The sequence below is a fragment of the Puma concolor genome, chromosome B3, assembly GCF_028749965.1.
Source record: "Puma concolor isolate L17-30 chromosome B3, mPumCon1.1.hap2, whole genome shotgun sequence".
Lineage (NCBI taxonomy): Eukaryota > Metazoa > Chordata > Mammalia > Carnivora > Felidae > Puma > Puma concolor.
The window spans coordinates 74,765,770-74,788,889 of NC_141672.1; the positions used below are offsets into that span (position 1 = coordinate 74,765,770).

General features: G+C 47.5%; 2 long non-coding RNA genes across 2 annotated transcripts in view; one reads left to right on the forward strand and one right to left on the reverse strand.

Moving 5' to 3' along the window:
• LOC147580066 (uncharacterized) overlaps positions 1 to 1,079 on the reverse strand; it is a 54,023-nt gene extending 52,944 nt beyond the window's left edge. Inside the window, exon 1 of the long non-coding RNA XR_015252496.1 lies at positions 898 to 1,079. This is a non-coding gene — a long non-coding RNA (uncharacterized LOC147580066). The remainder of the gene's footprint in view (positions 1 to 897) is intronic.
• LOC147580065 (uncharacterized) overlaps positions 1 to 23,120 on the forward strand; it is a 247,858-nt gene that overhangs the window by 187,264 nt on the left and 37,474 nt on the right. The window lies entirely within an intron of this gene.

The following is a 23,120-nucleotide window of genomic DNA, read 5'->3' on the forward strand; positions in this document are numbered from 1 at the left end:
GTGGGTGCATCAGTTCAGATTGCTCTTTCTTCATAGTAACTTGAAAGGTATTGCTGAGAAGGGACAATTGATAATGGTTTGTAAAGAAAGTGAAAAACACTGGTGAAAATCATGGGAGCTTTGTCTGGATATGAACCTCCTCTCGAGTTTTAAGAGCAACTTAGCAAGTTATTTCTCTTCCACAGGACTGTTTCTTCACCTATGGAATAAAAAGAGCAATGCTGTCTCTCCAAGTTTGGGGGCTGGCTAAACTAGATTCCACAGTCCGGACATGGCGAGCCTTTGGTAACTAAGACGAAGACCCATCATCACACAGTACTGCCCCTCTCCACAGGCAGTACCATCTCAGCCCATGGCCTACTTCTCAGTTCTCATTTTTACCCCCAGGGAAATGAATTTGCACAAACCAAAACTGTAAGAAATTGATATGCAAACACAAATGTAATTTCTTTTTTTTAAGTTAGTATAAGTGCCAAGCAGACAGTTTCTCTCTAGACTCAAAAAGAAATTTTCTTTGGGGTGCCTGGCTGGCTCAGTCAATAGAGTGTGTGACTCTTGATCTGAGGGATGTAGGTTCAAGCCCCATGTAGTGTATAGAGATTACTTAAGAATAAAATCTTTAAGGGGCGCCTGGGTGGCTCAGTCGGTTAGGCGGCCGACTTCGGCTCAGGTCATGATCTTGCGGTCCGTGAGTTCTAGCCCCACATCAGGCTCTGTGCTGACAGCTCAGAGCCTGGAGCCTGTTTCGGATTCTGTGTCTCCCTCTCGCTGACCCTCCCCTGTTCATGCTCTGTCTCTCCCTGTCTCAAAAAGAAATAAACGTTAAAAAAAATTTTTTTTTTTTAAAGAATAAAATCTTTAAAACAAAGAAAAAAAAGAAAGTTTCCTTTCTCTTACCCCTTTCTTCTCCTGATGTCGCAGGACCACTGAATTCATAGATTCCTTGAAGGTACTCTGTAGGGAGTATCGTGTGTACTCTGTGCCTTTGCTTTTGGTGCCTTCTCTTCTCATCCACTGAAGACTTCCTGTGTTAGGATTCACTTCTGTGACAGGAAGATAGACACCCTCTGCCCCAACTAGAATGCCGCTCCCCTCCTTGCTTTGTCTCATTTCTCACACTGATCACTGCAAATAAGGCTCCTTATCCCAGGGTACTTCAGGGTTGGGAGGGAGAAGTTAGGAATACCCTGATTTGAGGCTAATCTCTGCTAGGATTCAGTCATGTTTGCATGCTGGGCCCCCCAGGGCCTTCTTTTTTTAAAAAAAAAAATTTTTTACATTTATTTACTTATTTTTGAGAGACAGAGCACAAGTGGCGGATGGGCAGAGAGAGAAGGAGACACAGAATCCGAAGCAGGCTCCAGGCTCCGAGCTGTCAGCACAGAACCCAACGTGGGGCCTGAACTCACAAACTCTGAGATCATGACCTGAGCCGAAGTCAGATGCTCAACCGACTGAGCCCCCCAGGCACAATCCCCCCCCCCCCCCAGGGCCTTCTTTTATAAGAGATTCGATGGTAAGGGCACAAGAGAGCACGGGGCACTATGACAGGAGATTAGAAGCACAGAACAGGATCTGCCTGGAAAATGTATCCTCTGGCCCAGACTCACCACAGAGAGTGATGGTGCTGTTTTCACTATGATCTCTGAGAGACACAGACTTTACTTGGTATTGGTATGCAGTGACCACGTGCCACACTCAAAACCTTGTAGGAATTTCCCCCCGCCATGGAATACGACTCTGTGGGGAATGGATCCATGTGTCACAACTTACACTGACAGCTCTGAGGACACGCAGGATGATGTCAGTAGGCAAGGTGACCAGCCTCCAAGATGGCCCCAGTGGTCCCTGCCTCCTGGTATTCACATTCTTGTCTCCTCCCACGTGCACCATGGTTGATCCATGTGACCAATAGCAGGAGCATGGCATGTCACTTCTGGAGCTAGGTCATAAGAGATATCATGCCTTCTCCCTTGTTCCCTCAGATCTCTTGCTCAGGGGAAAACTGGCTGCCATATTTTGAACAGTCCTATGGAGAAGACTACTTGGTGAGAAATGGAGGTCTCCAAATAAGCTGAGAGAAACTGAGGTTCAGCCATGTAAGTGAGCCCTCTTAGAAGTGGATCCTCCAGCCTCAGTCAAGCCTTCAGATGACTACTGTCCTGGCCAACATCTTGATTGCAACCTCATGGGAGATCCTGAGCCAGAAACACCCAAATAAACCAGTCCTGGATTCCTGATTCTCAGAAGCTGTTTGAGATAATAAATGTTTGTTGTTTTAAGCCACTGTAGCAATAGATAATAAAATAACGTTCTATAGCACAATTACAAACAAATGGAGTTTAATGTCATAAACCCTACTGTGTAAATATGGACAAATCTCTAAACACATGTGATGGAAAGTAAAAGATTAATTATACTAAGATATATTCAGTATCATGGGTGGGGAGGGAACATTGTGGTGGGGGAAGTTATCTTATCCAAGAGATATATTGGGAGGGTTTATATGATTTCTTTGGGGAACGCTGATACTTTCTCACTCCCCCATCTCCAGGGAGAGGACAGGAAGCTACTTTCCAACATAAACCACAAATACTGAGAAGGGGCTCTCAGGGCACACTGAAAGCTTAGTGTGTGTTCTCTGCAGTTGAAGATGGGGGTGGTCCTTGACACCCGCCTAACTCAGGCATGGGGAAGCTGAAGCTGTGGCATGTGGGACAGGACACGGAGCCTACATTTTGTTGGAGAGTTGAGGCCTTTCCATGCAACAAGTGTTTGCCACTCAGCAGAGGGAAACCCAGGCTGGAGCCACTTTATACTCTCCTCCAAGAAGACCGTGTGGAGAGTGAATAGTGTCTGTTTGCTGGTGTGCTGTGGACCACAAGAACAGGGCTGGAGCAACATGGGTGCAGCAACCAGAGGAATGGAAGCTAGAGGAAGAGGGGTTAGAAGCAAAGGAGAAGGACAAGAAGTCTTACCTTTGGATAAAGGGTGAAATGCTATTATCTTGGTTGGACATTTTGTTAAGTTTTTCTGTTACAAGGGTTTCTGAGCATGTGGGAAGGTGTCTGTCATTAGATTTAATGATAGTTAATGTTTGTGTATCTGCTCCATCTTTTTTTTCCAAAGGTTTTTTGGGGTAAATTGCAGAACATCTGTCATTTCACATTCCTGGGGACTCCACACCGTCTTTTCAGAGAACAGGAACATTTTCTTTTCTTTTTTTTTTTTAATTTTTTTTTAATGTTTATTCATTTTTTGATAGAGACAGAGCATGAGTGGGGGAGGGGCAGAGAGAGAGGGAGACACAGAATCTGAAGCAGACTCCAGGCTCAGAACTGACAGCACAGAGCCTGACACGGGGCTCAAACTCACAGACTGTGAGATCATGACCTGAGCTGAAATCGGACGCCTAACCAACTGAGTCACAGGCGTCCCCAGGAACATAGTCTTGTATGCTCCAGCAACACCGTCGCCCACAGTGGGATTAATGGTGATTTTTTTGGAGTCCCCTGATGCCCAAGACATATATGGTTTTCTTAACTGTCTCCAAGATGTCTTCTTTAAAAAATACAGTTGAGGGGCGCCTGGGTGGCTCAGTCGGTTGAGCGTCCGACTTCGGCTCAGGTCATGATCTCACGGTACGTGAGTTCGAGCTCCGCGTCGGGCTCTGTGCTGACAGCTCAGAGCCTGGAGCCCGTTTCAGACTCTGTGTCTCCCTCTCTCTCTGCCCCTCCCCTGTTAATGCTCTGTCTCTCTCTGTCTCAAAAATAAATAAACATTAAAAAAAATTTTTTTTAAATGCAGTTGAAGCGGGGGGTGGGGGGGGGGGGAGGGTGTGCGCCTGGGTGGCTCAGTTGGTTGAGCGTCCAACGTCGGCTCAGGTCATGATCTCATGGTTCCTGGGTTCAAGCCCCATGTCGGGCTCTGTGACAACAGCTCAGAGCCTGGAGCCTGCTTTGGATTCTGTGTCTCCCTCTCTCTCTGTGCCCCTTCCCCACTTGTGCTCTGTCTCTCTCTCTCAAAAATAATATAAAAACATTTTTTAAAATTTAAAAATAAATAAATACAAAATACAGTTGATGGGGGCACCTGGGTGGCTCAGTCAGTTAACCATCCAACTTCAGCTTAGGTCATGATCTCACGGTTAGTTCAAGCCCTGAGTCGGGCTCTGTGCTGACAGCTCAGACCCTGGAGCCTGCTTTGTATTCTGTCTCGGTCTCCCTCTGCCCCTTCCCCACTGGAGCACTCGCGCGCTCTCTCTCTCTCAAATATAAACATTTTTTAAAACATTTTAATAAAAATAAAAATACAGTTGATGTGTTTGTGCCTAGGAAGATAAACTGGAAACTTTTAACTTTTAAATTGAGGCTGTTATTTATAACTTAAATTGACACAAGACTGTTCCCGAAGAGTGAGCAGCACTCCATTCAAGAATGGAGAAATTTTATCCCTGTTGAATCATTCTGAAAGAAATGACAGAAACACAGGGGAAATGTAGATTTTCATAATCCCCCCCCCACAAAAGAGGAATTTATACTTTTTGAAGGTGACAGACACTGCTGGAGAGATGCTCTAATAAGTTTACCCATGTCTTCATAACCCAGATGTTTAAACACTGCACAGGAATGTCATCCGTTGCTGATGCACGTGTAAATTTGTACCAACTCAATGCAGGGCATGTGGCAGTGTCTATCAAAATTTTAAAAGCATACACTCTTTGATCCAGCCATCTCTTCCCCAGAAATTTATTCTGTACATATCCTGGCCATGTGAAATGACTAAGTAAAAGGATATGCCTTGCAGCACTGTTTGTAATAGCAGAAGATTGGAAACAATCATAAAAGTCCATCAGTGAGGGATTCGTTTTCTATATATATGAACATATATATGCAGTTTGTATTATTATATATTATATACATATAAATGTTACACATACTATATATGTGATCGAGTATTCCACAGCAGAAGTACTGCAGAATGCTCTAGGCCAGCAGAAGAATGAGGCTATAGGCACAGGCAGACTGCTAAGTGGAAAACAATGAAATGTGTAACAAGGTGCTGAGCACGTGTGTGGGTATCATGCCACCGCTTGCTCTCCTCACTCACCCCCTCTCTCCTGTCTGAGAGTGACCTCTGTAAATGACAGCAACAGACTGTCTTGTTCTCTGGCTCATGTTGGGTTCAGCCCTTGCAGTACAGCAGCAGGAGGGCAGACAGAGGGAGGAGAGGAAGAGTGGGTATATGCCCCTGGCCTCCTCCCTGTGACGCCCTGCTGGCTGTGCTGCTCACAGGAGTCCCTGTGCTGTCTCCCTCCACTGTTGCTGGCCCTGGGTATTGCACTATCTCTTGTGCTTTTCCTGTGGCTGGCCCACGCTTCTGTAAACAGTCCATTCATTATGTTTGACTCAAATGACTCACTTTATGTGGGCCATCTGTTTTCTGTCAGGACTCTGACTGATACGGTATATTAGCACTGAGGTAAAAATATAATAATAATAATAATAATAATAATAATAATAATAAGGGCGCCTGGGTGGCTCAGTCGGTTAAGCGTTGGATTTTGGCTCGGATCATGATGTTATGGTTTGTGGGTTCAAGCCCCACATGGGGCTCTGTGCTGACAGCTCAGAGCCTGGAGCCTGCTTCAGATTCCGTCTCCCTCTCTCTGTGTCTCTACCCCGCTCATGCTCTGTCTCTCAAAAATGAATAAACATTTAAAAATATTTTAGATCATAATAATAAAAGCGTATGTCTGTTGAGGAGGGGGACACATGTACTTAATGTGTGCTTAGTGTCTCTAGGAAACTGCACAAGAAGCTGCTCACAGTGGTTGCTTCTAGGAAGGAAGCGGTGGCTGGGGTTGGAGAGCAGCAGGAAGGAATATCTAGTTTTACTGTTAGCCTTTTTGTTCCTTTTGAATTATGTACTTTATGCATGTATTGCTTATTCAAAAATCAATTTTTTTGAATTTTTATTTTGCCCCCGCCCTTCCTCAAAAATAATTTTTAATTGAATTTTTTAGAAAATAATGAAAAATAAAGACCGCAGAGGGACTCCGTGCCAGAAGGCTTCCCAGACAGCTGTCCCTGCAGCACCCAAATCCCTCCTTCCCCGGGCACAGCCACCTTTCCTGGCAGATACACCAAACTGCCAATTGAACAAAACCATAACTGACAAGCTTCTCCCACTATACACTGCAGACATGAGATGCAATATTTTGAAAGAAATCTGGCACATTAACTCTTAGACCATTTCCTGATACTCACAGGCGGGTAAGGGATTCATGCTAAAGGCCACAACTTCACTACTGCCATCAGCAGGCCACACGTCCCTCCCCCACAGGGAGCAGGATAGAGTCTGCTGTGCTTTTCATCTAGGCCCACTTTTTAATCCCTCTCTGACATCCCTGCCACTGCGGAGTCCAAACTGGCCTTGGCCTGGTTGAGTCTCAGCCACACTCAGCGGAGTCTGGCTAGGAGACCACACAGGGAGGGTCCTGTCTTCCTCCTCCCGCTCCTCAACCATGGCCGACCCATTACTTAGCAATGTCTCTATTTTTGTCGTGCTCATTATACTGCAGTGCTCTTCATTTTCATCTCATTATTGTTGGCGGGGTCATCTGGAGGCTTCGTTGCCCAGGAGACAGTGGGGGAGCTGCGCACTCAGCTGTCTTCCGTAGGCGTGGCTCATCCATCATCTGACAATACACTCTCGGGTCTCTCTCTTCTTGTTGTAGGGTCACTACCAGAGCCCATCGGTTGTTCTGGCTCTTCCTATTCCCAGAAGTGTGATCCTTCCCTTCTTAAGCAGAGAGGGAGAAACATATCTATATTTTATAGACAGATACATAATTGACAGAGAAAACAGAGCATCCACACAAATCCCATGTGTGAATCTTTTGGGGGAGAAAAATGTCTCTGGGCACTGACTGCAGTATTAGAAGCATGTGGGATAGAAACACTCCTGCCCTAAAGAACACAGGTCACTGGGTTACTTCCCCAGCTAACGTGAGATGGGGGCTGTGGCTAGAAAAGAAGTCCCCAAAGCACATTTGCATAAAGGCCCCCAGTACTTTTGCCCTAGATTCCACTGCAGCAACATGAAACAGGTTAGGGTCTCAAGGAGATGACCACAGGCAAAAGGGGAACAAGGTACTGCTTTTGAGAGGAATTGATGCCCTTTGCCTCTATCCCCAACACTGAGGTTCTGCCCCTCCCTCCACACCCTCTGCACTCTAATGGCAGGGACAGAGCGCCCCGAGCCCCAAGCCTTCCCACCTGTGCCTTTTTTCATGTGAGGTCTGTCTGCTGGAGCTGTTCCTTCTCGTCCTGTGAAATCAGATCTCAGGTGTTACTTCTTTAGTGAACACTTCCTGGACTCCTAGCCTATATCCCTCTGGCATTGTTAGACATGCTTTCCTCTGAAGTCCTATAGCACTTTGTTCCTGGATGGTTATTGTTGGTTGTCCACCGTCCAACTCTCCCGTTGCTTTTGTATCGGCAGATTTTGCTGGGTGCTGATGCACAGCACATAGCTTAGTTGAATGCACTGAACCTGGAGTGATAATTAGAGATGATTATGTGAACCACCTCACGACTGATGGTTTGCTTTGGGCCAGGCACTGTGCTGAGAACTTGACAGGCACTATCCCCCTTAATCCTCACCATAGCCCAAGAGGTAGGTGCCATTACTCCCCTCCTGCAGAGGAGGAGACTGGAAATGGGTAACTGATTCACTCAAGGCCATGTGCATATTCCTTTCTATAGAGTTGCTTTCACTATACATGCAGTAGCATACTCTACATACTGTCCTACACCTTGCTTTTCTTCCCTTTAATTTATTTCCTGGAGATTGTTCCATTATCACTAGTTACAGACCTATAACCATTCTTCTTAACAGATTTAGAGTATTCCATAAATGGATCTACTCTACCTTATTTAATCATCCCCTGTTGGTGGGCATTTAGGTGGTTTCCTGTCTTTTGCTATTATGCATGGGGCTGAAAAGTGTATGCTTGCCCACAAATCTCAACATAAGTTATATTACATTCCATGCAAATCCTTGGTCCTTCTGGAATTTTGGTTACAAATGAGGTAGAAATTCAGTAAAAATGTTGGCCACTATACTCTACGATGGCCAAATATCTTACCCAGCACATAGTTGGTGCTTATAAACATTACCAGTGACAGTGGTGATGGTGACGACCAACAGCATTCACTGTGGCACACCATCAGGTGTGTTTATGAGCATGCAGTCAGTCTACCGCATTAAGGGTGGCTCCCTGGATGTCTTAACTCTCAGTGTCTAAGTCCTAAAAGTCACACATCTGAATGACATTCTGACCTGGGGAGGAGAGAAAGATATCACATGATTACGGTCATGGGATGAACTAAATGGGGATGACCCAGGATGGAGGAGCTTCTGAAGACAAACTGTGGGTGATGTATGTGAGGCGTTCCCTGTGGGCTGGTTCGGAGGATGTGCCATTGGTGGATGCAGGCTAATTGGGTTGGCCTTGGGCTGGAGGGAATGGAGGCATGTTCTAGTGTTAGGCGGGGTAATGTCCGAGGAGGCAAGGCCAGCCGGGGTCAGACCAGAGCTCTGAATGCAGAACCAACCTTTGGTTATATGAGAATATAAAGGGCCTATGGTGTACAGTTGGAAGCTTCTGTCCATGTCTGGTAGAGAGCAGATAGAGGATGCCACAGAGAGAAATGTGAGCTGGGAACCTAGTCAAGTTTAAGGATCATCTGAGGAAAATGCTCTCTTATCCAGATGGGTTGAAGTGTAAGCCCTACTAGCTGGAGATCCCTGGGAGATGAGGAGAAATAGTTCTGGGGTGGGATGGCCAATCCCCAAGTAATCGGTGTGCATAGCAGAAGAGGGCAAAAGCTTCTCCTTAGTGCTGGAGTTGCTGGGAACAAGTAAATCTCTTGCTGGGCAGGGGTGGGGGCATCTACAGGGAATAACTGAACAGTAAGTCATGTTTCCAAGCTCTGCATAAGGACTTGGGAATAAGACGTCATAATAACAGCTAATATCTACCATAACCATGCCAGGCATTAATTCATTTGATTCCCCTCACAGCCCTGCAAATTTAACCCCATTTTATACAAGAGAAAACTGACTCACAGAGAGGTTAACCCTCCAGAATTGAAGTCACGTAACTTCCATCTATTATCAAAATTTGATCATCCATTTAACCCTAGGGGATGCTTTTACAGATCACCTGCTGTCCCCTAAGATGTGGTCCTCACAAGGATAACCCCCAGCAGGATGATGGCCATGTCTGGGACTTTCCTAAACCCCTCTAGGAATGGGCAGATCTCAGTACCAAGCTTCTCCACCCTGGCCCTCCAGAGTAAGGGCTGGACTGCAGTAGAGATATAAGCCGCTTCTCTGAATACCCAACCATGGAATAGTGGGAGTAAGAGCACTGACCTAGGAGTCAGGAAGCTCAGGGCTGAGGCAGACGGGATGGAAAGACAGCTGAGAAGGAAGGAAGGAGATGGGCTCTGCAAAGTAACCAGCTATGGGCTGAACACAGAGGTCACTGGATCCCCCTATGTTGGGCAGGTTCCAGCAGGAGTCAGGCAAACACTGGGGACAAATGGGGAGGGTGTGGCAGGTGTCCGGCCTCATACTACAAACAAACCTCCCCCATTGGAGAAGCTGGGATGTCCCAACATGGGAATGGGATTTGCTTCATTTCAACTCGACAGCAAGCCCTTTGCCTCCACCAGCTTGGGAGGGGTGGCGTGATTTCTGCAGAAAAGCACTGCTTTTGCTGTGGGTCATCTCCTAAGAATGTACTACTTTGTCCTCCCCAGCCCCTCTCCCCACCCGGGGCTAGACAGATCTGACCTTCTCTGGCTTTGGCATGTCTCCAGGCACGAATCTGCTGGCCTGGCCTGGACAAGCAAAACATGCAGTCAGAAAAAGAATGAAGCTGACTGCCTTTGGCAGCACAAGACCTCAGTGCTGCCAGCCCCGGGCCCATCCACCATACCCATCCCTCCCTCACTGCTCACTGAGAAGAAGGAGGTCAAAAATCAAGCTGTCCTGGGGTGCCTGGGTGGCTCAGTCAGTTAAGCGTCCAACTTCGGCTCAGGTCGTGATCTCACGGTTCGTGAGTTCAAGCCCCACTTCAGGCTCTATGCTGACAGCTTGGAGCCCGGAGCCTGCTTCATGTTCTGTGTCTCCCTCTCTCTCTGCCCCTCCCCCACCCATGCTCTGTCTCTCTCTCTCTCTCTCTCTCTCTCTCTCAAAAATAAATAAACATTAAAAAAAATAGAGCTGTCCACCTTTCATCAGCTGCACCTGTGACAATCATAATGTCCCAGGCCCTCTGTCCTTGCTCTGGTCTGCGAGGTGCTTTAGAGCTATCCTTCCAACCCCCACAGGTTGTCATGGTGTCTGCTGCTCAGACTCCTCACTGGACAGAGCAGCAGACTGTCTCCATGGCAATGAAAAGAATCTGTGGAGGAAGGACGTTGGCCTTGGAAATGAACTCACAAGAACCCTCCTGGGAAATTAGCTCTTCGTGAGAGGTCAGGAGAGATGCCCCTCGTGGAGACAAAGTTCTTTAGCCGTTCCAGCAGCCTTGGGAAGCTCAGGTTTCCAACAGCGATGCCACCATCTCTGTCTACCCTCCAGCCATAGAGGAAGCCCAACCCAGATCCCTGGCTGAACCCATAAAAACTGCTGGTCTGGACAGCACGGTTGGTGTAGAGAATGCCTGACCCGGTTGTGCCGCACAGCCAGCTTCCCTGCCCGCTCTGCTTCTCCTCAAAGTCTCTCTCCCATCTGACAGGACCCTGGGCCCACTCCTCCTTGCTAAGGTGTGAGCAGATACAGATGAAACAGTGCCTCCCCTGCCCCCAGATGCTTGTGTGTTATCATAGGATCTTCCATAATAAGAACAACAGATCTCAACTAGCCCACTGCAGTCCTTGGGAGACATTTCTGCCCTGCATGTGTGCCTTTCTCTCCTGCTTTTCACACCACGAATCTCAGCTTTGGCATGGTTCCCACAGGGAGGGCACTAGGGTTCTCTGAAACTCCTAATCCCTTTATTTTTTTTAATTTTTTAAATGTTTTTATTTATTTTTGAGAGGGAGAGAAACAGAGTACAAGCAGAGGAAGGGCAGAGAGAGAGGGAGACACAGAATCCATAGAAGGGTCCAGGCTCTGAGCTGTTAACACAGAGCCTGACACAGGGCTCGAACTGGTGAACTGTGAGATCATGACCTGAGCCGAAGTTGGACACTTAACCAACTGAGCCACCCAGGCACCCTGCTCCTAATCCCTTTCTAACCCGACACCTGCACAACTGGAATCAGGCTGGGCTGGGTTAGAAGATATGGCCTTTTCTACCTCAGCCTCCCAGGCAGGAATCTGTCTCCCCCACCTACCTCAGGTACCCATTGACCCCTTCCCTCTCCCCATCAATCCTTGTTCTCACAGAGGAATCACAAATGCATTCACACTTGAATGTGAGCAATGACAGATAAAAGCGGATTCTCTCAGGGAGGTCAGAAGTTAAATTGTAAGGAATGAGCTCCTAAGTGGACTTTCAGCCACCAGTTCAAAGGACAAGTGCCATAAGAGTAGAGTTTGGACTTTGCTCTTAGAAAAAGAAAGAAGTGATGTGGATCTTCTTTCTTCCAAAGCGTTTCTTTGCACTTGCTGACTCCCTTGGACAATAAAGGGTCTGTTTTGCTTTAACTTCTAGTTCTTAAGCCAAGGAGTGTGATTTCATAAAATTCTGCTACACTAAAGCTAGGCATGGTGTCACCACAGAGGACTTTATGTTCACTGCCTGATATCACTGCTTCCTCGTTAGCAACCCAAGAGCACAGCCTCATAGCCACCACCACACCTACAGAGCAGCCTGCAGGGGGTAAGGCACCCCACCCTACCTCCCCTCCCCTCCTCTGCTCAGTAATCCTGGGTTCCTTCTGACACTTCTCACTTCCTGAAAACAAATCAGAAAGGACTTCATCAAGTACACTTCAGTTCAGGTACCAGCTGTGCCACTTATTTCACTACGTGACTGTCTTTACTTGAATTCTTCCAAAAGCAAAGCCTAAGTAAATCCTTTGTGATGTGGTCATGGGGCACAGAAGTGAGAGGGCGGGAAGAGAGACAGGGCAGCCTCTGGGCCATGGGAATGGACTCCACACAGACTCACTGAGAAAGTAGGATGCCTTCCTGTTCCTCCTCCCACAGGGTTCCCCACTGGCCGAGGCTGCCCCTGCCCCTGGCAGTCACCCCCCCCCCCCCCCCCCGCCCCAACATGCAGGACTCCCTGTGTACTCCCCTGGGCAGAAAAGCAGATGATTCATGGTAGGTGTTGTGGGGCGAGTACTGTCCATCTATGCTGTGGCTGACATCTGAGGTGGACTGAGGGGATGTGGCCACACTTTGGCACGTTACTGAATTTTTCTAGAATCTCAGGTTCTCCACAGGTAAAATGGGGCTAAGATCTGCCCTGCCTCACAGAGTTGTTACTATCTTTAAAAGAGAGAATTCTTGAGAAGCACTTAGCACTGTTCTTGATCCAGAATAAGGCTCAGTAAGTGGCAGTTACTACTCTTCCTGTGACTGGGGACCGTGGGGGTCACCTATGTTGCACTAAGGCCCTGGGGGTCTGTTTCCCACCCCACCCCCTCTCTTTGGCAGGACCCAGATTAGGCAGGACTGGAAGTCATTTGGGAGATGAATCCCGAGGAAGCAGCCTGAGTTTTGGGTCTAGAAAACTCTTAAGAGTTTTTCCTTCCTTTCCCAAAGGGAAGACAAACTTTTTCTGGAGTGCAAGAGGCAGAAAGGGTTGTAGCTCCAGAGTGGCTGGAGAGGAAAATCTTGCTTTTTCTAGAAGGAACCATTTCCTTATATGGTTTGGCTCTGCCATTTCCAGGAATTTAGGGTCTAAGAAGGGGTTCCCAGAAGCAGGAAGAGCTAGACACACCAGATTCACCCTCCAGAAGAGGAATTCATTCATTCACAATCCAGTCAACTATTCAACAAACCTGCATTGAAAAGTTTCTAGGTGCTGAGCTTTCTGCTAGAGGCTGGGGCTTCAGAGATACAAGACCATCTCTGGGCAACTGAAGAAGAAAACAGAACACGCTGACAATGATGCCCACGCACTGCAGTAAGTGCCACAGGAGCGGCTGCCCTTGGAGGATGGGTTCTGACAAAGGCAGCAGTGTGTGTGGAGACCTCAAGCAAGAGAGAGCACAGCCCATGGGGGGCTGTGAATCCTTCCACCAGCAAGAGTAAAGCTCCCGAGGGCAAGTGATGGTTTAAAAAACAGAGTGATGGGCTCCTGGGTGGCTCAGTTAGGCGGCTGACTTTTTTTGTTTTATGTTTATTTATTTTTGAAAGAGAGAGACAGACCATGAACAGGGGAGGGGCAGAGAGAGAGGGAGATACAGAATCTGAAGCAGGCTCCAGGCTCTGAGCTGTCTGCACAGAGCCCGACGCGGGACTCGAACTCAAGGACCATGAGGTCATGACCTGAGCCAAAGTCGGACGCTCAACCAACTGAGCCACCCAGGCACCCCAAGTGTCTGACTCTTGATTTTGGCTCAGGTCATGATCTCACAGTTCGTGAGTTCGAGCCTCGCAGGGGGCTCTCACTGTCAGCGCGGAGCCTGCCTGGGATTCTGTCTCTGCCCCTCTCTCTGCTCCTCCCTCACTTGTGTGCTCTCTCTCCCTCTCTCAAAATAAATAAATAAACTTAAAAACAATTTTTTTTAAGCAAAACAAAATGAAAAAACAGAGTGACAAAGGAGGCAGAGGTCAGGATCTGAGGAGGTGTTCCCTACACAGAGAAATTTGGCTCTCATCCTGAGGCTGATGGAAAGCTATCTCCACCACAGGACTTACTCCATACCCCTCTGTGTAGCCCCTCATCATTGTAAAAGCTGTAGCTCCTGCATCAACGATGATATCCCCAACTATCTTAGGAGTGAAGGGAGAATGGAAAGCAACCAGCAAACCTCTCTGCCAATAAAGTTTGGGCCTCTGCTTAAAACACGGCCAGCCATGAGCCCTTTCTTCCTCTTCTTCTACTTACTGAAAAATCGTCCACTCAGTATCCTGAGTCACCTTTATAATTCCACTGAGAAAGTTCATAACACTGCTGTGGAGTCCCAGGTGCAATAAATATTGGGTGGACAGGTGGATGAAAGGAAGGCCAAACAGTGGTAATAACGATAGATGAGATGAGCACTGAAACTGATAAATACACATATGTGCTTGTACGTGCCCAGACTGTCTTTGGGAACAGCGATGGCCTGCGGGGAAGGGAAGCAGATTCTAGAGTTCAAGTGTGGAAGGGAGACTCACCTTCCACTTCTCACCCTTTTGAAGTACTTCAATTTGTTACCATGTTCATTTAAAATACTTCTTAAAGGTGTGCCTGGGTGGCTTAGTCGGTTAAACGTCCAACTTCGGCTCAGGTCATGATCTCACAGTTCATTGGTTCAAGCCCCGCATCAGGCTCTGTGCTGACAGCTCAGAGCTTGGAGCCTGTTTCGGATTCTGTGTCTCCCTCTCTCACGGCCCCTCCCCCACTCTGTCTCCCTCTGTCTCAAAAATAAACAAACATTAAAAAATAATAATAATAAATAAGTAAATAAATAAATAAATAAATAAAATACTTCTTAAAAATAAATGCATGTAGGGGCGCCTGGGTGGCGCAGTCGGTTAAGCGTCGGACTTCAGCCAGGTCACGATCTCGCGGTCCGTGAGTTCGAGCCCCGCGTCGGGCTCTGGGCTGATGGCTCGGAGCCTGGAGCCTGTTTCCGATTCTGTGTCTCCCTCTCTCTCTGCCCCTCCCCCGTTCATGCTCTGTCTCTCTCTGTCCCAAAAATAAATAAACGTTGAAAAAAAATTTAAAAAAAAAAAAATAAATAAATAAATAAATAAATGCATGTACTGTGAATACCCTCCAGCCAAAGACCACCACCAATACAACCGTAGTCAAATAAAATTGGGTTTATTGACTCTTAGCAAATGAGGGAGAACATACCCTGTGGAGACGTGGGGTGTCTCACTAACAGAATGTTAGAAAGGACTTAATCAGATCAGGCTTATTTCAGGTGATTTTGAGGAGGATTCAAAGAAGCAAGTCTTTGCTCTGGATTGGATACTGGAATAACTCTATAGAATCTTAATCATAAGTATCTTAATTTGTACATAGAAGGAGAGAAGAAAAGAGCAAAGTTATGGGAGCTGTTGACAAAGCAGCAGCTGTCACTCATTATTCAGGATGGAGGATGGATGTTCAGATTTTTGTAGTTTGGACAATCATTTGTCTGTGTTCAGGGGCTCCTGGGTAGCTCAAACGGTTAAGCATCTGACTTGATTTTGGCTCAGGTTGTGATCTCACAGTTTGTGAGTTTGAGCCCCACATCAGGCTCTGTGCTGACAGTATGGAGCCTGCTTGGGATTCTCTCTCTCTCTCTCTGTCCCTTCCCTGCTAACTCTCTCTCACACTCTCTCAAAATAAATAAGTAAACTATAAAAAAAAACTCCCTTAAAAAAATAATTTTTCTGTGTTCAGACATGATTACAGAGTGACCTTGTTTTTGTCTTCATTCATCAAGTGAACAGAGTGGGCTTGTCTGGTGGTGGTATCCCCCAGAATTGCTTATGTCTAACTGAACACCCTCACCTAGCTGGGAGGCCAGGCCATCAGCACCAAGGCCTGGCTAATTGTGCCAAGTCAGCTCCAGGCTAGCAGCGGCTGCTCCTCTCTTTCTAGGCACCCTTCAAACTAAAGAGTACAGATATTAATTCAATTAGTTGTTTTCACTATACTGCCTGAGTAGTATAGAAATTGAGCCAATTTTTTTTAAATATGGACTCAACACTAAGTAAGGATCACTTTAGCAACTTTTTATGAGATACCAGCAAGCTTTTTTTTTTTTAATTTTTTTTTTTAACGTTTATTTATTTTTGTGACAGAGAGAGACAGAGCATGAACAGAGGAGGAGCAGAGAGAGAGGGAGACACAGAATCTGAAACAGGCTCCAGGCTCTGAGCTGTCAGCACAGAGCCCGACGCGGGGCTCGAACTCACGGACCGTGAGATCATGACCTGAGCTGAAGTCGGACGCTTAACCAACCAGCCACCCAGGCGCCCCGCAAGCTTTAATACAGTATATTCTAAAGCCTGAGCTGGGGAAGGTCCCTGAAAATGGGACCACTGGTGGCTGGCACAGATGGCCAGGCTCTCTGACCCATCAACACCATAGCGAAGTCACATGGGCAGGGGTTAGTGTCAGCTCCACAGTCTTAGCTTGGGCTGCTATGACAAAATACCATAGATGGGCTGGCTTAACACAGACATTTATTTCTCACAGTTCCGGAGGCTCAGAATCTGAGATCAGGGTGCCTCCCTAGTCAGGATCTAAGTGAGAGCACTTTTCGTGGTTTCCAATGGCCATTTTCTTGCTCTATCCTCACCTGGTGGAGAGAGAGAGATCTCATATCCCACCACCACCACCCCGTTTTTTTAATTTGTTGTTAACATTTATTTTAGAGAGAGAGAAAGAAAGAGTGCAAGCACAAGTAGGAGACGGGCAGAGAGAAGGAGACAGGATCCGAAGCAGGCTCCACGCTGTCAGAACAGAGCCTCATGTGGGACTCAAACTCACGAACCGTGAGATCATGACCTGACCCAAAATCAAGAGTGAGCCACTTAACCGACTGAGCCATCCAGGCGCCCCTCATGTCCCTTTTATAAGAGCACTCACTCCCTCATGAAGGCTACACTCTCATGACCTCATCTAACCCAAATTACAAAGGCCCCATCTCCTGGGGCACCCAGGTGGCTCAGTCAATGAAGCCTCCAACTCTTGATTTCAGCTCAGGTGGCGCCTCCTTGGGATTCGGTCTCCCTCTCTATCTGCCCCTCCCCTGCTCACTCTCTATCTCTGTCTCAAAATAAATAAAAATAAACTTAAAAAAAAAAAAGGCCCATCTCCAAATACCATCATATTAGGGATTAGGATTTCAATATATGAATTTTAGGGGTAGATAGACTTTCAGTCCACAGCACTCCCTGTTCAAATGCAGAAACTCCTGCCCTGGGAAAGAGAACTTCTTAGGGGATCATCAGTTGGACAGTTAATGGGCCAAGTGAACCAGGCACAGGACTTTCTCACGGCAAGCCCAGACTGAGGATCAGGGAACCTAGTCTCTGGATCAGTTTTCCCACCAGCCCACCACTTGGCCAAGCTCCTTCCCCTCCATGGGCTTCAGTCTCTTCATCTGTAAAATGGCAGGGCGAGGGAAGGGGGAAGTAAACCAGATCATTTGTATGACCTTTTCTGTGATTCTGGGGCACAACTGTTCCAAAGGCAGGTGACGAGCCCATTTCAACCTCTTCTGGTAAAAGCAAGAGACCAGGTGCACTGGAGAGAAGCCAGCATATCTGGCAGGAAAAACATAGCCTCCATGACAAGCGAGTGGGCTTAGATCTCATGGACTCAGAGAGCTACACCTCCCCACACCTGCGTCAGTTCTTAACCCTCAGCAAATGAAGCAAGACAGGAGGAGCACGAGCGTCCCCTAAAGGATGGGCATGGAGTTAGTTAGCTGACAAACTTCAGGACAGGAAAGAGAAGAAAGGGGGTAGAAGAGAATTCTGGAAATGGCTCCATCTGAGGTGGGCTATTCTGAAGTTGGGGGTTGGGTAATAGCTTCTTTTGCTTGGCATTCCATACTCCATCCTTCTGCCAGTTGAAAGACACTCTCTAGATGTGAGCTAACAGTGCTGTCTGTAAGCTGTTTAATTGGCCAAGGGGACCACTTGCTTTGGATGAAAGACCGTCATCTTCTTGGTAGAATCTGATGCAGGACATTCAAGACCCAAAATGCCTGGTGTTCGGGTTGGGCTGGCCACTGAGTTATCCATTCATTAAACTCCAAGGCCCCACATCTCATCCCCACACCTGTGGTGTTTCAGGTCACCAAGGACCCATCTTTACCACCAGCATCTTTTGTCAATTGCCTCCAGAAGCTGGGTTGCCAGAAATGGGACAAAGGTGACCCTGGATTCCTTCCCTCCCAGGACCTCACATTCTAAAACCATCCTGATTTTTTACTTAGGGAGAAGTAAAGAGAGTTTTTAAATTGGTATGTAAATTTAATGACATTGAGTGTTACATTTTAAATTTTCATTTTTTAACAAGTAGAACATCCAGTTGTTGAGAGACCGAAGCTCTTTGTGTGTGTGATTAGTTTATTAAGAGTTTCCTCTCTGATCTTCCTTTCCTGCCTTCCTCTCTCTTCAGTCTTCTGGGAACCCTGCGGAATAGTCACGTGCACCACTCAAACCAGTAACTGGAGATTTAAGATCTGGCAGCTTGAAAGCCTCAGTGAAAATTTCTGATGGACGTCCCTTGGGGGAAGTGGATTAATTGTTATTTTGGGAAGAGGAGAGACTGTTTCTCCCTGGGGCTTCACAAGAGCAAAAGGGTTGAGAGTTTTGTTTTGTTTTCAATGTTTATATTTTTGGGGGGGCGGGGGGCAGGCAGAGAGAGAGACAGAAACACAGAATCCGAAGCAGGCTCCAGGCTCTGAGCTGTCAGCACAGAACCTGACACAGGGCTCAAACCCACGAACCTTGAGATCCTGACCTGACCCAAAGTCAGATGCTTAGCCGAGTGAGCCACCTAGGCACCCTGAGAGTTTTGGTTCTTAAACAAATTTGAGACCTGGGGTGCTTACATCCTAAAGACCTTGTATCAGACACTTTCGGTGTCCTGACTCAGGCCCTCTTGCTGTCACCTGCATGACTTCTGACATGGCTGGGGTGAGCCATTTCTTGTAGGCCTGACTCACTGCACTTTGGACAGCACCTTCCTCTTTGACTGGAAGTGTGGCCCAGTTAATAATCCCCAGAGGCAGCCCTCAGTGGATAGGAGGTGAGAGCACATGGATAAATGCTCCACCTGCCATCTTTAGGGTGGACATACTCTAAAGTATGTTTGTGAGGGAGTCTATGCTCTTCTTGGGAGATGGAGAGAACTTATGGCATGCAGTGGCATCCTCCCTAGCTGACCCCTTATTTCCCTGCTCACCCCCATGCTTCTGCTCCCGCAAATCTCCTGTCTGAAAGCTCTTGTCTTAGGCTCTACTTACAAGAGAAACCAAACTAAGACAGATATGCCAGAGAGAATTAGGCTGACAGAGCCTTGGCCATCATTTTGTCATGGAAAGTGGTTGAGAGACAGACTCGGATTCAAATCTCAGCAATGCCTTCCTACAAGATGCACATATCTACACAAACTAACCTCTCTGGAGCAGGTAGCGATTAGGAAATGTCAAAGGTCCCCGTTAAAATGATCAGCATATGGAGTCATTTTACGACTGGGATTCATGAGGACCCTTCCTACATGGAGGAACACATCTTTGGGCCTTCAAGGGCTAAAGGAACAGAAACTGTAAACTTGAGTCCAGCCACTGAGGGTACACACAGCAGCCCAGCCTTGCATAGCAACTTCAGTGCCCCCCTCACCCCTGCTCCCAGGGTCCCAGCCCCACAGGTGAGGAAACCCAAGGGCACTTGTGTCATCTGATTGCTCTTTTCCTCCATTTCCATCCTACTCTCAATCTTTCGTTTATTCTGGTAATGTTTACCCCATTGTTTAATTGGCCAAGGGGACTTTTTGCTTTAGATGGTAAGAGTTCATCTCCTTGGTAAAATCTAATGCAAGACCTTCACTGATGGAGTCAGTGGTGAACAAGCATAGCCTTGGGCATTCACCCATTTTTTGTCCTCACCTCACCCCACAAAACCCAGCCTCCACAAAACCTCCGCTTAGCTCCACTGCTTCGGGTCACTCTGGAACCACCCCTTCTTTTCCAATGCAGCACCAGGACCCTCTGCCCTGGCATTGCCCTTCAAACTGCCCTCCCACCTGTGAGCCCAGCCCACAGGTGAGGCCTGGACAGACACAGCCTGGATGTTCATTGCAGGAGTGAGTGATATACAGTGTGGTGGGACAAGAGACCCACTACAGTGTAGTCTGGAAAATAAATAAGAAAAAACCAGGCCAGGGACTGCAGCTTTTTATTCCCCTGGGGCCACAGCATCCAATCAAGGTTGGGTACCCTCGAGAGTCATAAGACACAGAATCCTCAGACTGGATTTCCATCACTCAGTTTATCATAATCCTTACCTATGGCCATCCCTGGATACCCTAGAATTCCCCAGTACCCTGATACTTTTTTCCTCCAGATCTTTCCTTAAGAATCAGAGATGAAGGGGTTAACTTGAAATGTATAAATACAGACAAAATGCTCCCAGGTGGAGAGTCAGATATTACAAGTCCCCACTCACCCGGCTCCATTTCCTCCTCTCCCTCCTTCCCCATCCCTCAAGCACACAAGTACTCCAAGCCAGCAGAAACCCTCTGATGAGCCAAGCTTGGCTGCTGTTGTTTTGTTTTTCACTTATTAGCCCAGGTGAAAGCATCTCAGTGCCACCCAAGGGCTGTTGAGAACCCAGTAAAATACTGAGGTTATTTATCCCAAGGAAGAACTTATGTTCGGGTGTCTGTGACCTGCTGTCTCCTGGCTGGAAACAGCCTGAGGAGACAGGAGGGGGAGACTCAGTCTGGCCCTGGTCCTTACTCAACCCAGTCCATAGCCCCCATCCACTTGTGTGGCTGTAAGGCAAGAATAGCATGGGAGCAGAGCAACGGGCCTCTCCTTCTCTCCATCCTTGCACCCTCCCATTCCTGGCATGCCCTGGGCAACGTGGGCCCAGAGTGGGCTTTTCCAGACACTTCTCAACAGAAGAAGGGCAAGAGCCATAAACTGAGTGCCAACCATCTTTTCACTCCCCAACATGTTCACCTGCTCTCTCTCCCAGCCCCTTCTCCTTGCTGAGGTCAGTCGCACTCTACCAGGGACACACACTCGCTATAACAAACACACAACATGTATCACTGGGACACCAAATCCCCTCTCTGAGCACTGCTCCATTGCAAAGTTCTCTTCTCCCTCGGCCTCAATGCCCTGCCTCCAGCACTGGGTCCAGAACTAGGGCCTTCCTTCCCAGTAACATACCCTCACCTTCTTCCACTGCTTTCATCCTGGGAGGGAGAGGGCTCGGCAGCCCCTGCCCCACCCTCAGGCTGCTCTCTCCCCTTGGGGGTCCCTGTCATCCTCTGCACCACTGTGGGTGTCCTCCCTGCCGGCCTAAAGAGCACTGTCCCTGCTTGCCTGGCCACTTCCCTGTCTTTCTCTAACTCTGCCCCCACAGAGTGTAGAGGGGGTCATGGGGCTGGAGAACCCATAACAAGCTTCCGCCCTCTGCCGTGGCTATTCTAGAGCTGTGGGAACCTCCAGAGTCTCCCCTCTGGGGCCTGGCTTTCTCACCTGTAGAATCCTGTCCTGCTCTGCCTGTCTGCATCTTCCCACTACACCTTGATGCCCAAAGCCCCCACCTTCCCAACCAAGGCCTTCAGCCTGAGCTTTATGCTCTTGCTTTACTGTTGTATTCTGATTCCACACCTCAGACGCCTCATTCAGGACACTTCTGGTGGCAACTTAGCCCTGCACCTGTGGCCTGGACAAGTGCCAACCCTAGGGAGACCTCACTGTCCCCATTTCTGCAACAGAATTCCTAAAACCCTTGGAATTTCGTAAGTGATGAGAGTAATAAAGGTGTCTCAATATTCATAACAACCTCCTCGCAACTATACCTCAGTTTATGTTAATGAGGTAACTTTTGGAAAACACCTAAGGATGGGCTGGTTGCCAGGGAAACCAACCATATGATTGGAGGGTTGAAACTTTCAGTCCCACTCCCCTGACCTCTGTGGAGGGGAGAGGGGCTGGAGGTTGAATCAGTTGCCAAGTGTGCCTAATGAAGCCTCCATAAAACCCTAAAGGGCAGGGTTCAGAGAGCTTTTGGATTGGGGAGAGTGGCAACAGACATGGAAGCTCCATACCTTTCCCCATACCGTGCCGGATGGAACTCCCCCATCCGGCTGTTTCTGAGCGATAAGCTTTTATAATAAACTGGTAATCTAGCAAGAAAAATGTTCCTCCGAGTCCTGTGGGCCACTCCAGCAAACTAATCAAACCCAAGGAGGAGGCTGTTGGAATCTCCAAGCTATAGTCAGAGCACAGGTGACAACAGGGACTTGTGATTGGCTAGTGGGGTGAGGGCTGGTCTTGTAGAACTGAACCCTTGACCTATGGGATCTCATCCTATCTCCAGGTAGATGGTGTCAGAATTAAGTTGAATTGTGAGACATGCAGCTGGTGTTAGAGAACTGCTTGGTATGGGAGAAGAGCCCACACATTAGAATTAGGTACAAGGGGGGGTGCTTGGGTGGCTCAGTCAGTTAAGTGGCTGACTTAGGCTCAGGTCACAATCTCGCAGTTCATGAGTTCAAGCCCCATGTCGGGCTCCGTGCTGACAGCTCAGAGCCTGGAACGTGCTTCAGATTCTGTGTCTCCCTCTCTCTCTGCTCCTCTCCAACTCATGCTCTGTCTGTCTGTCTGTCTCTCTCTCTCTCTCTCAAAAAAAAAAATAAACATTAAAAAAAAAAAAGAATTAGGTACAAGGGCACCTGGGTGGCTCGATTGGTTAGGCGTCCGACTCTTGGTTTCAGCTCAGGTCATTATCTCACAGTTTCATGAATTTGAGCCCCAAGTTGGGCTCTGCACTGGCAGCTCAGAACCTGCTTGGGAGTCTCTCTCTTCCTCTCTCTCCCCCTCCCAAACTTACACTGTCTCTGTCTCTCTCAAAAAATAAATAAAATAAACAAACTAAAAAAAATAACGAAAAGCACAAAAATTTACACAGATTAAAAAAGAAAAAAAGAATTGGCTACAGAATTGTACCCCTACCCTACTCTTAGTCTTTTTCTTCTGTACCTACTAAGACACTATATAATTTATTTTTTAACATGTTTGTTGCTTATTGTACCCCTCTGCCACGAGAGTGTAAGCTCTGTAGGGAAATGATCCTTGTTTTGTTCACAGTCACCCCCTGAGTTCCTAGAACGGTGCCTGGTAGGGAGTGGTGCTTTGGCACTAAATTCATTGAATGAATGAATGAATGAATGAATGTATGAATAC